Source organism: Tiliqua scincoides, chromosome 2, assembly GCF_035046505.1.
Source record: "Tiliqua scincoides isolate rTilSci1 chromosome 2, rTilSci1.hap2, whole genome shotgun sequence".
Taxonomy (NCBI): Eukaryota; Metazoa; Chordata; class Lepidosauria; order Squamata; family Scincidae; genus Tiliqua; species Tiliqua scincoides.
The window spans coordinates 86,755,368-86,772,208 of NC_089822.1; the positions used below are offsets into that span (position 1 = coordinate 86,755,368).

Here is a 16,841-nt window from a genome sequence, read left to right on the forward strand (position 1 = left end):
TTATACCCTTCACTTGAATGGCATAAGGACAGAGTGAGCTGTGTATGGCTCCCAACAATGATACCATCTCCAACTCTTCAAGCGGATTGGTCAGTCGGTGGGCATCTGATTGCCTGCAGGTCTGGTTCTGGACCTCAGGAATTCCCCCTTGTGTGCTGGGAATTTCAGTCATACAGGTAGATGGGGGTGGCCATTTTGCCACAACTGCACAGTGTGCGGTTTTTGACATCACACTATTGCTTACCAAGAAGACAATGGAGGAAGAGGGCTGACCAGGAGCACCAGAGAACACCAGCAACAGGGTATCTCAGGGATCTCCCCCCAACCTGGCAAAGGGTCCCAAGCAGTAAGATCAACAGTTGACCTGAGCTTGCAGAATTCACTGGATTCAGCTGGGTTGGGATTCCTGTAGGCAGTGGGGTTCAGTGTTGCCTCCACTGTTTTTGGAATATCTGCATGGGCATCATTCACCTGATGTCCTTTTGCTGCATCTTGTCCAGATTCACCTCAGGCAGAGAACACAATGTCTTTGAATTTCAGTGCGAGTAGGGATTTTGTCATCAGTCAGGCTTGGCGTCTAGGATTGGTTCTTGAGTCTGACCTTCTCCAGAATAGAGTCTGGAGAAAAGTTAGAGCCCCTGGGAAGACTGACAGGTTAAGTCATAATTGAAACTGCAATTTGGGGGGAATAGTGGCCCAGCTGGTTGTGGTTTCCATTCCTCACCCTGAGATACTCAGCCTGTTATTTTTAGGGGTGTTCATTTGCCAGTTTTGGGTACTGACTTCTTTCTGAGGGGTCTGCAGGGAGGATTGCACAACCTTATAGTCAGCAAGTGGGGCAGTAGGACCAACTCTCATCTGACCTCGCAGTGCGGCCAATATTGTGCAGGTATGGGGTTAAGAACAGAGATTGGTGTGCATCCTGAGGTTTGCCAATTGCACAGGCCTAAAAAATTGAGGATCAGAAAAGTTTTTCCCAAACTTTATGGTGGTTTGATATGAATTTGGAGTGCTGATTCCAAAAATGGCATCCGTTTTGCCCTATCACGTCCAGTTTTGGAGATATAGCATAGCCTCATCAGTGAAAGGTTCAAGCAGCTTCCTCATGAGGAAGCCACGGTGTAGGCTTTCTCATGAGGAAGCTGCTTGAACCATTCACTAAAGAAGTTATGCCATGTCTCCAAAACTAGACGTGATAAGGCAAAACGGATGCCATCTTTGGAATCGGTACCCCAGATATACCCAGGAATTGGTGTAACGTTTAAGGAAGCAAAATGTGTGTTGGCCTGTGTTATTTAGGCAGGACACACGACTGATCCCAGAGGTCTTTGCAGCTTGGAATGCTGGATGTAGCCCCTTTGGGCAAGGACTGCAGAGTGAGCCCCCCACATTTACCATGGGGCACAGACAGTGAAAAGCTGGGGATTGTCATTTGGTGAGCTTTGACTTTGAGTCAGGGGTGAATTCCAATTTTAGTATTTGTGCTGCTGAAGCGAGGGACAAGTAATGTTCAGCCACCCAAGATTGAGCAATAACAGGTCTGTGATGCTCTTAGACATGGAAAGGATTGATAACTCTTTCTCAATTCTGTGGGTGGGGGTTCATAACTGTTCTTAGTTGGTGGAGCAATTTGTCTGGGAGTGAATTCCCTAAAGCTGTAGTTCCCAAACTTTCTGGCACCATGACCCACCTTGTCCCAATCCTACCAAACTCCCTGTGCAGCAATGCAATGGCACCAATGTGGCATCTGCTGTATCCTGCATCCTGTTCTCCTTGGGGGATCATTTGCCAGCCCAGTGGGTAGAGGTGGGTCTTTTTTTAAATTTGTTGAATTAAAATGTAAAATGTGGTGTACTGTGTTTTTATTCACAACTGAATACACAATTCAAGTGCTCCTTACTCATTACCTATGGATAGAGGTGTTTGAAAAACACCACTACCAATTAGTCATTTCAGAACTGTGCCAGCAATATTACTGGGGCAAGTCTGTGGGGACCCACAAAGGAAGATCGATCCTAGGAAGAGAGGGTTAGCATTTGGCGCACCACTGCTGCTGGACCAGTCCCCTTCCTGGGCCTGATCCACCCTCCTCCCTGCCTGTTGTCACTTCCCTGTTCCAACCATGCACCAATCCACTCCCTCCAGCCCCCTGCATGATCCTGCTTGGGGCAGCCAGTCATACTCTCCAGCAACTACCAAAGTGTTGCGCCATGGGAACACATATTCTGGTGGTGTAACTATTCAGTAGGATTGGACCATAAGATTAATTGTAAAAGAACGAACATAAAAAAATAAGATGCTTCACTAATGGCCCTAGAACAGTGGTTACCAAACTGGTGGGTCACAACCCACCAGAGGAACTGAAAAAGGGCCATTCCTCTTTAAGGGGAAAGGCCCAGAAATAGACAACAGAGATCACCATGAGCATGCTGCTGCTGGGCAGGGGTTTTGTAACTTACCTGGGTGTCATTGTGGCTCTCTGGAGGGTCTGGGGAGCCTGCAACCCCCTCTGCAGCCCTCCCTGAGGATTGAAAATTTGCAAAAAGGTGAAAAGCCCCACTTCCAGTTTTTGTCCCAGACCCTCTGGAGAGACATTGTGATCCCCAAGTAAGTTACAAAATCTCTTCCCTGCCCAGCAGCAGTGCAATCATGGCAATTCTGTTGCTGCTCTCGCAAAGACTTACAGGGTTGCCAAAGTCCAACTAGGACCTAGGGAACTACTGCTCTAGAAGGCACTGAAAGTTATGTTAATCGTTGGGTCTGTGTGTGTGCTCCTAGATTTTGCAGAGAGCATGTATGTGCTTGTCTTTGGTGCCCTGATAAGAAAGGAAAAGGGAATGATTTGGGGGGAAGGTTAGGAGTGTCTACTCTTTAGTTCCTTCCAATGGCTACTGAGAAGGGACGAGGAACTGACAGAGGGAAGTTGCAAAAGAAAACAAAGGTCACGCCATGAAGGTAGCTACTGTCCTGCAAACAGCCTGCCAAACCACAGTGCACAGTTCCTGATGGTGCTTTGGATAATGAAGCAAAGACAAAGGGGTCCCTACTTCACTCCAGGATGCACAAAGACACTTAGACTTTCCCCTTGTATTTATTGGACTCTGGGAGGATGCTTAGGATCAGGGTATAGCAAACTGGGAGATCCTAACCAGATGTGTTTCTGGGATTTGGATTATTTGGGGATGCGTAAAGGATGTTCTTTGTATACTCATTTTCCATTAAGGATAATTAAAGGCAGAAATAGAAAATAATTCAAAAAATTGAGGGTTCACTGTATCAGTGATTGGTGCTGGAACGCAACTTGGACAATGACTGAGTAAAGCCCAGTGCATGGACTCTAGAAAACAATAACAGGGCAATTAGGACAAATTTTATTTTCCAAAACAATCAAGAACAAGCAAAAACACTGAAGAAATTTTCAAATATCAATTGTTTGATGTGAAAAAGGGACTCAGCTTTGGTTGCCTGTCGAGCACAAAACCAATTTTAACACTCCTAAGCTGTATAGGGTTTTTCCCCTATGAGGGTTCTCTGGTGGACTATAAGATGAGAACTCTGAAGGGCATTCCACACTCCTGGCACTTATAGGGTTTCTCCCCTGTGTGGGTTCTGTGATGGAGTTTAAGACTGCTACTGACACTGAAACTCCTTCCACACTCCTGACACTTATAGGGTTTCTCCCTGAATGGTTTCTCTGGTGGACTATAAGATGAGAACTCTGACTGAAGGGCATGCCACACTCCTGGCACTTATAGGGTTTCTCCCCTGTGTGGGTTCTGTGATGGAGTTTAAGGCTGCTGCTGACACTGAAGCTCTTTCCACACTCCTGGCACTTATAGGGTTTCTCCCCTGTGTGGGTTCTGTGATGGAGTTTAAGGCTGCTGCTGACACTGAAGCTCTTTCCACACTCCTGACACTTATAGGGTTTCTCCCCTGTGTGGGTTCTGTGATGGAGTTTAAGCCTGCTGCTGACACTGAAGCTCTTTCCACACTCCTGACACTTATAGGGTTTTTCTCCTGAATGGTTTCTCTGGTGGACTATAAGATGAGAACTCTGACTGAAGGGCATTCCACACTCCTGGCACTTATAGGGTTTCTCCCCTGTGTGGGTTCTGTGATGGAGTTTAAGGCTGCTGCTGACACTGAAGCTCTTTCCACACTCCTGGCACTTATAGGGTTTCTCTCCTGTGTGGGTTCTCTGGTGGACTATAAGATGAGAACTCTGACTGAAGGCCTTTGCACAGTCCCGGCACACAAAACATTTCTTCCCTGTGTGGGGTCTTTGCTGAGAAGAATGAGTCTGCTTTCTCTTTCTTCCAATCTGGTTCCAAACCGATGCTGTTGAAATAAGAAATGCAGTAAGAGACCAAAGTAAGAAATTACAGCCTAGTTGGGAAAGTCATAAGTCGCTTTTAGCTGACTAGGGCACAGAAAAGCCACAGCAACCTTAAAGTGCAAGTGGCTTCATCAATATGAGGTTTTGCTTCTTTGGAAGCAGACTATTCTCAGAGAAATAAAGGCCACAATGAGAGAGGAGAAAATAAGAAATAGTAAAAGAATGGAAGCCTCTAGTTAAGAACAAAATTTTAGATTTAGGAATGATAGGAATCTGTCTTCAACCAAATCACATGTTCTCCAGAAAGGATGCAGCTGATGAACCATCCAAAAGTGAATCCAGAATATGGGTGACTCCTGGGTTCCAGGAGGACACTGGCCCAAGAAGCACATCCAGACTGTACACTGGTTCCTTCAGAAGGAGGGAAACCCCATCTAGAAAAGGAAGGGCTCTCCTCCAGAGCAAAAGAACCTCTGCACTGTTTTGATTAAGTTTCCATTTCTTAGTTCCTGTTCAGGCCCATTACTGTCTCTTCCAGGCACTGCTACAGACTTACAAAGTGTGCTTTTTAGACACATATGTATAAACACGCAAGCATAAATGCCACCAGGATGAAGCTGTCATCGTGTACGCGTACTATGGAGCTACCTGTGCAAACAGCCAGAGGCTCTGTGAACATATCAGCAGCTCCTGGAGGCCCTGTCAGAGCAGGTAAGGTAGTGAAGGGGGCAGTTTGGGAGTAGAAAGGGGTGGATCTTGGTGGCAGCAGTGCACACCAGGATCTTATCCCTCTTTCCTGGCCCAGACCTGCCCCACCTCCTTGCACTTGTGTCGCCAAACTATTCAGCACATGTCCAAGGAGACCCACTGACAGGCAAACAGCCTACCTGACCCTGAAAGCATATATTTTCTTTCTCTGGAAAAAAGATTTTAGGTATCTGTTGCTGTCCACAATGGAGGATGGAGTTCTCCAAGTCAGAAATTACTGTCTCTTGTGCTTCAACACAAGGGACTTTTTCCTATTGTTCAGCACCACTGTTCATTCCACACAGCCAGTAGTGGGCTCAGCACAGTCAATTAAGGACACAGGACCAAAGGGAGCTCTGAGGGACTTTCCAAACCTCCACTCTTAATCTAAAGGCAGAAATTTCCCAAAATCCTACTCCAGGGCTGCCACCTGTTGCAGAGTCCTGGGTCTCCAAGAGGATTTTCAGGAAAGGAGGAGAAAGTGAAATTAGGGAAGTGAAGCTATCCCCCCCCCCCGTTGGGAGAGAGTGTCCCTTCTTATACATTTTTAGGGGCTACCTGAAATTACAAAGAAGGTTGAGCTTTCTGCTAACATAGACCATGCTTCCTATGAGACACGGCATGGAACCAAAGTTTGATTGGGATCCAGCAATCCCTTTAGACTAGAGTTCACAACACTATCAGCCGAAGTCTATTATCTACCCCCTTCTCTGTACTGACACAGCTGTGCTAAGGAAGCTTGTACGGCATCCTTATTGGGGGGGGGGGGGGAAGATTGGGAAGCATGTCTGAGGAAAGGGGGCATGGTGGCTATCAGAGGGGATATGCACTTTGTGCCACCCCTGCCATCATCATGCCTCCAGTCCTCCCACTTTTCCGCCTTCTCCCCACTTCGATCAACTCTCCACCAGCCCTGTTTTCCCCCATACAGGGGTCTGAGTATTGCGTAGGACCTTACTGAGCATGCAAAAGCTAACTATGGAGGCCAGCTGCTACAACAGTGTGGACTCCTTGACTGAATTTGGCTATGGAGTTGCTGAGGCCGCTTGTGGTTGGAGAACATTCTTTGATATTGCTAACAATCTTGTGTGTGTGTGTGTGTGTGTGTGTGTGTGTGTGTGTGTGTGTGTGTGTGTGTGTGTGTGAGTTTGTTCTGACAAAAGTTTAGTCTTCCTCTGGGCCTCTGGTATCTGCTGTATTAAGCCAGAGCTCTACATATATCATACAACATAACACATAACTGGGAGTGTGCCATTCGATTCACAGCAGAGACAAGCAACAAGGAATTAACATAAGCAAGTGCAACGATAGATAGTTGCAACCTGATTTACTCAGAAGTAGACCCACTGCTTTCCATGGGTGTTATTTTTAAGTAATGGTGCACTGAATTGTAGCCGGACCTCTGCCAAATTTGCAAAATGGTGCAGAAGGGTTGGGTGTGATCCTGCAAAAGAGAAGGAGGCTTCCTTGATTTAAATGGAAGCCTTGAGCCCTGGCTTACTTTTGTCTCAGGTGGACTGAAAATGTTAACTTTGGCTGCAGCTTTCAGCCTCATTGCCCTAGAGACAAATAGCCCTCTAAATATCTCTGCATTGTCCTGTTGCTCTCCCCAGCCTGAACAGCCCTGAGCCTTAAGTGACCCCCAGATAAGGAGAGAATTTACCCTTGATTTATTGGCAGAAACTTCTCATCTTCTAGGCAATTATCTATGGTACAATTCCCAGGATCCTATAAGCAGAGCCATCATGGCAGTATGCTGATGCAAGTCTGCAGGGAATATATTTTCCTCTCTGTGGTCTTTACTCCACCCTCTCCCTCAAGGAAAGGCATTTTTCATTTCTTTACATTTTGCATGAGGAAGTTCCAAAGTACCCAGAGACACCTATCCCCCACTGCTCCCCCAGCTGAGGTGTCAATGCCACTTCACTTTTTATGCAGGAATACTTATGCTCTCTCTCAGATGGGTCCTACCTACAGAAGGTGATCCCAAACACCGTGGGAAATGCCCTTCAAAACACATCCACCTCCTCCAAGGAGCAGCCAAGAGAAACTCCAGTTTATTTCTGGCACCATGCCTGCAGACTGGGGCTACCCTTCTCATCATGAGACCCACATCTGGGCTGGCCAGAAGTGGAGGATGTGGGGCCATCAGGCCTAGCAGCAGCCATGCCCAGGTTGTGCAGCCTGGCCACCAACTGCCTTGGCAACATAACTTTGAGCTGAGATTCCTACCTGGGGCAACTTTCAATTAAGGGCCAAGGGATACTCCTTACCTACAAAGATCACGTTTTCATAATTCTCCATCATGACCAATTCATAGCAGCACCGTTGGCATGGACTCAGCAGAGCCCACTCTTCACGGCTGAAATGCAGAGCTATCTCTGCAAATGAAATTGGGCTCTGAAATTTAAAAAAAAATGTACTATTTAATAAGCCAGCCTAGGTCATGACTGCAGTCCAAGAGAAGTGAGAAAAAATCTGTGTATTTTCTGCATGTAAGAAAGAGGTGGGAGTGACCCTTAAACTACATTGGGGGGCTCCGACCAACAACATGCACACACAGTGGAGCCCTAAAGAAAGCTGTTCAAAGGAGGTGAAAAGTTGGGGGCAGGAGAGAGGAACTCCTCAGAAGGAGAAGGGCAGAGCAGAGAAGGGGAAAATGCAGGGGAAGAAGGGATGGAGAAGGATTAGCTGGGCTTTCCAGAAGAACCCTGGATAAGGGAAGATTTTGGGGTAAAGGGAAAGGGGAAGGTCAAGGAGTTAGTAAGAAGGAAACCAGTATAGTCCAGACTGAGGCAAAAAGGCTGCAGCTGGGAACGTTACAGGAGGAGAAGCCCAAGTTGTCCCCTGCAAATTTCCCTTACCTGAACTGGATGAGCCACAGTCATTTTGTTCCTCCACAGGGTTTGCTTTGCTCTGATTCTGTTTCTCTTCTGTCTGTCAGGGAGAGGAAGGAGAACTGCATGAGGGTTTTAACCTTTTATACTCTCTTCATGGACATGCTTGAATCCCTTTCCACTGTTTGAGGAGATGGCCGCAGAGGAAACTGGGCAGATTGAGGCTCTTAGTCCTGATGGCTGGAAGTTGACTACCTTCGAATGCAGAGGCTGCCTTGGCTGGGAGGAGGGTCAGGAGAGGAGCTTTGCCTCTGCACTGACACTGGGGGCTCCAGCAACCACCCTGATCTCTGCCTCAGGAGGACTGAGGGAAAGCCTGGGGGGTGGCAGTCACTTGGGGGGGGGTAGAGGAACAGGATCCCCAAAGGGGCTGCACAAGGCCAGCAACCAGGCCCTCTGGCTGCCAGTCCCACCAGGCTCCCTCCACAGGAGAAGGAGAGTCCAGCAGCCCTTCCTTCCTGGGCTTCCCAGTGCAGCCTCCAGCCCAGCTCCGTCTCCCCCCCCACCCACCTGCTCCAGGCCTCCCACTCCCTCCTCCTCCCAGCTCTGGCAAGGCCTCCTCCCATTTCAGGGTCACAGGGCATAGCAGGGCCTCTTGGGAAATGGAGTCCACAGGTACAGCAGATCCATAGACATCATTAAGACATCTATACCTGCCATTGGTCGGAGTTCCAGTCACAGCAAGGCCTCTTGGGAAATGGAGTCCCCAGACCCAGCATGCACACCATTAACACATCTATACCTGCCATTGATCTCCCCCCCACCTTTTCTCTGCCTCTCCTGCACAGACTGTCCTCCACCTGTGCTCAGTCCGGGTCCCATCCAGCCCTGTCTTTCCCTTGAGAGATCTTGTTAGAGGTTTCCAGGACTGGGAATGGGGGGCCCTGGGAGCACATCTCATCCCATATACTGGCCACCTGAGTGCTGGGAGAGCAGCAGCCATTATTTGTGCCTCCACTTTATCCCCCTGGGTGCCTGACTGGGCTTTCCTCCTGGAAGTTGGTGCCCCAGCACAACCCTGCTCTGTAACTGCTAGGAACAAAGTCCTTCAGTTCTGACTTGCAGCCTGCTGCCTGCCTGCTTTCTGGCAGGGAAAGAAGAAGAAAACCAAGTATGGCATTTGCCGTTTTTTGCCAGTGACTCCAGAGCAGGCTGCTTGCCTCCCACTTGTTGAAATCCCTCCTTCACACATGTCTCCAGGGCTCTTTCCTCACAGACCCTGCAAAAGGCTGTCCTGCTTGGAGATGGGGAAGTGCCAAGTGTGATGGCTGCACCTTCCCCTCTTCCTCCAGTGGCAAGAAATTCCAGAGATCGCTCTGACCAGAGCTATGTTGAGATGATGAGCACTGTGGGTGACAGCAGGGAGGACCTGGCTGCTATGTGACATTTGCTTTGCTTACAACTGTGAGCTGCAGGCAGGTAGCAGAAAGGCAAATAGAAGGCCCCCCTCTAAGGGAGCAGATTTACTACCTCAGATCCTACAGAGAGAGAAAGAGAGACCCTTGCATCCCACAGAAGTTCTGGCTTCCCTTCTTTGGCTTCGAGACCCCCTTTTTGACCCCAGGGCCAGGTGCGATATACACTCTGCTGGTCTCTCTTACGGGCCCTGGTGAAATCAGAAAATGTAAGATCTCAGGTAATTTTGGGGCCCTTCTTTTAACCCTGGAACTGGGTACAATTTACACCCTGCCAGGGATGGGAACTTGAGTCAGGTGACTCAAGTCCAAGTCACAAGAGCATGTGTTTCTGCTGACTCATGTACACTTGAGTCACACGCGTTGAAGACTCCAGCACTGACTTGAGTCTCAGGCCACTTACTCACAAATGCATCTGGGTGTTCTGGTTTACTTTTTTCTGTGTGTGTAACACCTCATGGGGCCTTCATTTAGACTGGGTGAGAAGCACAGAAGTTCCAGCCAGGAGGCAGGGAAGGGTTAATATTTTTGTTTTGCATCAAGTAGGAGGTAGGGGAAGGGAGGCAGGAGCTGGTTCTCTTTTCCATCTCTGAAGGAACTGATGATCATTGGATGAAGGATGGGTGGAAGGAAGAGCCCAAGGGGGTGGGGTTCTTGCCTTAGGCGTGGCTGGAGAAGCCCAAGGAAGTGGGGAAGCTGGGGGGAGCTGGTTCCAAATGTTCAAAGAGAAACATATGACTCTGCAGGCCCATTGAGTGACCAGCTGCAAGAGGACTATGTCTGCAAAGGATTGGGTTGTAATGGTAAGCCTTCCAACTGCTGTGCGCAACCCTCCTCCCACTTGTCACTTCTGTCTCCGCTCTCAGGCAGTCCATCCCACCCCCTCCTGCCTTGCTGAGCTGGGACACCTCATCCCTCCCTCCCTGTAGGTCCATCTGTACTCGGCACCCCTTCTGAGGGCGGAATCAGGAGTCATGATGTGAATGGGGATTTGTGGCTGGGGTTCATCATGAACCGATTGAGACGTTCTGCACTGCTGCCTTCACTCAAAGAACCGCAGAGCTTTTTTTTACAGATGGGATGGGAACATAAGGGGATTGTTTAATGAGAATTCACTCACGCGCGCGCACACACACCCTGCCAAGAGCTCCATTTTTTTTCCACAGAGCCTTGCCTGACATGTGCATCAAAAACACTCCTGACTCAAGTCAAAACAAGTCAGTAAAGGCCTCTGAACAAGTCCCCATGGCCCATGGGAGTTGGGATGTGTGACTCAAGTTGAGTCATGAGTCAAGTCAAAAGAGACAGGGACTCGTGACCCAACTCCAAGTCTAACCATGGTGGATTTGCACATCCCTGCCCCCTGCACCCTCCTCTCATGGGTCCTGTATGTATCCAGATGCATATCTGTGACCTACTTGAAGGCTTATATATACATACAGGAAAGGAAATATTCTGCACCTGGATCTTGCTTATCAAATCAGGACATCTGTTTTCCATGTTTTCTCAAGACTGGATGGCGTCACAAAAATCATATACTTCAAGCAGACAGAACTCACAACTTATGATTCCTTGGCATTAGTATGTCCTTTCCCTTGTTGTGAGCATGTGGTGTGTGTTTCCTTCAGCAAGTTAAAAATTACTTAAAATTCCTGAATAAATGAGGTTGGTCCTACTCAGGCCTCCTCTGTTTTACATTGGCATCTTAATCCATTAATACCAAATTGCTTGTTGTTATGTTTTATGTGCAATAAGCCTCCTCCAAAGCTTAATTAACCTCCTTTGCTGCACCGAAGTATTACATGTTATCCTTAATTTAGAAGGCATCACCTTCTATCTGGGGCAAAATTAAGGGAGGGATAAAAGGGGGTAGCAATAAAGGTAGCAATAAAGATTCCGAGGTAGCCAGACTATATCAATTATTTATATTAACATTCATTATCATTCGAGAAGGCAGCTCCAGGACCATGGGGAATTGTTGGGTTCATAGAATTTTGCTCTAATTATTCCAATTTGCTGTAATTAAGTCAGTAGGAAAAAAAATCCAGTGAGAGAAACAGTAGTGTCCTTTTTAATGCCAACTGACAGAAATGTTTTTTATTACAATGTTATTTACAAGAGCTGTATTGGAGACTGACAGAATATATGAGGCCTACTCCAGCTGGTGAGACGGATTTCTTTCTAAAACCTGATTACAAATGGATAGTACCAACTGAAGGTAAAGGCGTTGATGTGAGAAAGTCAAGGGTAGAGTGCAATGGCATGCATCCAGAGATGCTGAAGGAGCTGCCTTGCAGCAGACCCCTTAGTGGCAATATTGGTTGTCACTCTGTATAGGAATCAGGAATAGGCGGCATCCCCCCATTGATTTGCCACTGAGCCATATGTCTTAGCTCATAGGAGAAATTGTCTTAAGGCCCAATCCTCTTGGGCTTCAGCACTGGCGCTGCAGCCTAGCACCAGTGCTGGGTGTCACAAACATGCTATAAGGCACATTTGCACCACTCTCCGAGTAAATGGTGCTGGCAGGGAGGCATGTGACGTCCCATCAGCACTGAGGAGGAACCGCCAGTCGTCGGCAGAGCAAAGGTAAGCCCCAGGTGGTGCAGGTGCACAGGGAGGGTGGAGGGAAGCATTCCTAGGCAGGGGGAGGGCAAAACAGGGGTGGGACTGACCCCAGAGGGGGTGGGCCCATCAGGGGTCTCCTCCACCAGATCCTATTCCCTGCATTGGGCTCAGCAGCCTGACACAGGGCTTCTCAAGGGGCTAAGGCTTTACTCAGGGTAAGGGGACAATTGTCCCCTTCCCCTGAGGAGACCTCCGATAGCTTCCCTGGCCCCGCAGGATACAGTGGCGGCATTTTGATGCACTGTACCATATGACACCGAGAAGCTTGGGATTGAGCTGCCCATGTTGTCTTACTTAGTTTGAAGATAGCCTTTTCCAGTATTCTTGTCTGCTTTAAAAACATACCCAGTTCATGTCTATCAAATGAGATCTCGTAAAGTAGGGTATAAGATCCTGCAGAGTAGTCAAGATTTTGAAAGCTACCACTTGAAATAGAGCACTAAGAAAATTTTCAATGATGTTCATTCGGAGTAACAAATTAGTCTCAACATATATCTGGGGGAAATGGCTTAGAAGATGTTCTATTGCAGGGAAAATTGGATTGCAGCATTTGTAGCAGGGTGAGATACTTTTTCTAATGTACAACAGCTAGTTTAGGCTCTGTTGCAGTTCACCAGTGTCAGAATAAGGAACAGCAGAAGACAAAAAGTTATGAAAGGGGAAAATGACAACTTGGCATGGGCTCATTAGCACAAAGATACACTTGAAATGTAAGCTTATTACAGCTCATTCAGTCCTGTTAGTTGGAATTTGGAGCCAACTCCCTCAGAGTTGCTTGGCTTATATAAAAAGGGGTTAATGAAGTGTCAGGTTCAGTGCCTTCAGGCTGGGAAAGCACTGTCATCCAGCCAAAATGCTCATCTGAATTTCTCCCTGGATTTTGGAGATCTGAATTACTTGATCTTATTTCTGAACTGGAACCCATGTGTTAGGAAATCTCATTGTTTTGTTTCATTTCTCCAAATGTTATACTGAGTAGCATGTATGCACAGTTTGCCACATCGTTCAGTGTCTCACTGTCTTTCTCCTCGCCCCCACTTGTACATTACCCACCTACACATGCGCAGTGAAACACACCCAAACAGCAATCTTGTGTGTACAGCAGTGTTATTCAAACTGTGTGGCACGGCTCTTTAGGGAGGCGCCAGGAACTCAAAGGGGAGGCGCGGGATGTTCTCTCGCAGCGATACACTCACACCCCTGGACAGAATACGAGCCCTGGGCAGAATACTGCTTCTGCAGTAGCAGAAGACGTCTACTTTTTTTTAACAGAAGAAATGGGAGTTGCTCAGCTGCAAGAGTGGCTGCTGCCGCCCCTCCCTCTTCTCCCTGCTGCCTTCTGTGTTCCCTGCATGTTGTTTCCAAAGCTCTTTGACTCCAACCCCCATCTGGCAAGTACCAAGCACGCTCAGCTTGCAGTCCTTAACTCTCGCAGATCCTTGTCTGGTTGGTTCCTAGTTCCCAGCCTGGGATCGCTTCTCATCAAAGTGAAATCTCTCTTTTCAACCCCCTCCCTCTTCCACTCCCCCCTTTCAATCTCCAAACCTTCCCGCTTTCCTCCCCCTCCCCAAATAAAACGCTTCCTATTTCACTAGTCATCAGGGGTCTTGAAATTGTTTCCATGCAGTTGGCAAAGGGGGAGTGGAGAGAGAAGCACACACTTTACTTGGCCAGGAGCAGAAAAAGGGGACTGTTTTGAAAGTGATTTATTAATCTTGTTGTTTGACTGAAGAGGAAAGGCTGTATTTTTAAAGTGATGAATCTTGCTGTTTGAAGGGAATACTTATCAGCCCTGATAAAGTGATTGCCAGCCCAATCCTATCCACACTTTCCTGGGAGTAAGCCCCATTGATTCTAATGGGACTTACTACTTCTGAGTAGACATGCATAGGCTTGAGCTGTGCATCTCCTAATATAGGAGACAAATCAGCTTCCTAACCAAACCCTTATCAGCTCTGATATATTTTCATGGTCTATTTTTGTTTCCCCACCAGCAGCTGTAAAAATTTCATTTCATTAAATTAATAAAGGGTTCAATCCTATCCAAGGAGAATGGGAGAAATGACTAGTTGGAATGGGGTCCACAGGAGTGTGTGTGTGTAATGTTGGTCAGACTGGTTGTTCACAAAGTTCATTTGATAAAACAATTCTACTGGTATGCTTACAAAGTTTACAAAAATGAGTCCTCCTGGACCAGACAAAATCTACCTACTCCAGCATCCTGTCTCCAACAGTGATCAGCAGCTGATCATTTATAAAGCATGTATATTTCTGTGTATTAATAACATATTTTTAAGATCTGCATTTAATTAATGATATGATTAATATAATTAATATTAATATAGTTAATATATATTTAATATTTAACATTATATTATAATAAATATTATATTATATTATATTTAATATGGTTAATATTTCTGGCCACTTCCTGTTTAATGATGTCACTTCCAGCCCTCAGGAACATGATGGTGAATCATGGCCAAAAGCCACGGGGTCAAGGGAGCTACTGGCCGGAAAAGTTTGAGTACCACTGGTGTAGAGGATCACATCAAGATTCTTCTTGCACAGTTTTACTACATGTGTACTTGACTTATGTTTATACAACCCTGAAAAAAGCAAAGTGGACGTGATTGTACATGCAGTTGTATTGTAGCCTGACACATGTTTATATACATGTGAATGTGGTTCTGGGTGCATGCCAGGCAAGCATGACCCAGACCAGTCTTGTGACACTTTGCTTCAGCTGACAAGAAGGAAATTTCAAGTGTCAGGAAAGGAACCAAACTTTGGTTCTTCAGAGCATCATTCCCCCCCCCCCCCCCCCCCAAGTTGACTGATTAGGAAATGCCTTGCCTTTCTTTTAGGAAAATTCAGTGATTGGCTGCACCTTGGTTAGTCTGTGGATTTAAAGCTGTAAACAAGCCACATCTTGGGAGCTTCCTGATTTTGTAGTAAAACAAAGTTGTTAGTGAACACAAAAGATGTGTCTTCAGCCTTGGCTTCCCTCAGCAATTTCTTGTAAACTCAACCCAGGGTGGTAGGATCATCCAAGCATAGGCTTCCTGAGTAATCCTCTGCTGCTCACTCTGCAGGGTGAAGAATCGTAAAGGCACACAGCTGGAACTGGGGATGGACCACCAAGGGTCAGCAAGACACGAAAGAAAGGTCCTTAATGAGTTCACGCCTTAGTCAGAATTTTGGTTATAAAAAGCAGAATTGTGGATCCTCGTGTTGACTGACTTTCCCCATCCTTGATGCTGCTCCTTGTAGGTTGCTGGAGACTTGCTGGTTCTGCAACAAGCAGATTCTGAATTCTGCATTCCCTCCACCAACCAAGGACCACTGTGCCAGCTGGCATCCAGGATCAGTATCAAGTGTATGTATAAACATATTTACTTGCTTAGTAAGCTGGCCTGCTCTGGAGCTCAAGGGTTTTCTGCAGGCCCCAGCAGGCCAGTGCAGGCCTTCCTGCTGCCACCTCAAATTCTTCTGCTGCTGCAACGTGCTTTCCAACATATTTGTGATAGCCAGTACTGGTGGGGTGTGTGCTCCATCGATGCTGAGGCACAATCCCACAGTTAATATAAATTTGGACAAAATTATTTGTTCATATCATGTCATTAATGACATCCATAATGATTATGTACCATGCAGCATGTAGCTCCCCCGGCATGTAAACTATAGGGTTGCCTGATCATGAGATGCTGATTTCACCAGAGACGGTTTGCAAGCATTGAATGCGGGGCCCAGAGCATATGCTACTTTTGCTGCTAGGTGTATCCGGTACTGCCCTGCACCCTTCCCTTGACTTCAACTGCAAGTTACAGCTTCAGCACCTACTGACCTGCCTTTCAGGAAACTCTTCCCCCAGAAAAGCAACCTTGACTTCTCTCCTTGGCTACTGCCTAGCCTGCATGGGTTTGCTTCTCAAGCCCTTTTTTTGCTTTTCCCCCCACCTCTGAATAAGGAGAGCACTGAAGCATCTGGAAATGTTCTACTTGTTACCCTGCACGTGCCTGATCTTGGAAGCTAAGCAGGCTCAGGCCTGGTTAGTATTTGGATGGGAGACTGCCTGGGAATACCAAGTACTGTAGGCTTATACCATAGTCTTTTGAGACTGAAGGTTGTCAACCATTTGTGTCATGGCCCCACCATAGCCCCACAATCTCAAGCTCATCTCAGTGGATATGGATAGACAATTCTGGCCCTAGACCTAGGAGTCTAACGGCCCAATTCTATCCTAGGCCGGCTCAGAGCATCAAGCAGCACCGACATGGGCTCCACTGCATGCTATGGGACCAGGCAGCTATAGAGGGATAAGTAAAGAATTTTTACTAGTAAAGAATCCCTTCTCCACTATCCCTGGTCCCAAATGGGCTTACTCAGATCAATGCCAGCTCCACCGGTATGAAATGGCAGTGGGAGTGGGCAGTGCGTGGAACAGGGTGGGGAGGGAAAAGAATGAGGGTGGAACAGGATGGGTTGGGGAGCAGGAAGGAGGCAGAACTAGGGAGAGAGAGGGCGGGTTCAGTGGCACGAATCTTATCCCTCTTCCTTTTCTTTGCCGTTACACGCCTCAGTTCTGTGCCAGCAATATTGCTGGTGCAGGACCAAGGAGTCCCATGGGGAGGATGGAAGCTTCCTCTAGGACAAGTGAACAAAAACTAACTTACCTTGAAAAGACCTCTCCAACTGCCCCCTCTTGATGTTTCTGCATCGGTGGGAGGGGGAGTTAGGTAGGATTGGGCTGTTAGTCATTTTGCTTTCCTCTCCAAATATTTATCAGTGCATTGATTATACAGTGCGAGCCAGGGC

The 16,841-nt window shown here is 47.2% G+C and overlaps 1 pseudogene; it reads right to left on the bottom strand.

Annotated features, from left to right (window-relative positions):
* The window catches only part of LOC136638566 (zinc finger protein 721-like), a 1,054,179-nt pseudogene that overhangs the window by 973,862 nt on the left and 63,476 nt on the right, over positions 1–16,841 (bottom strand).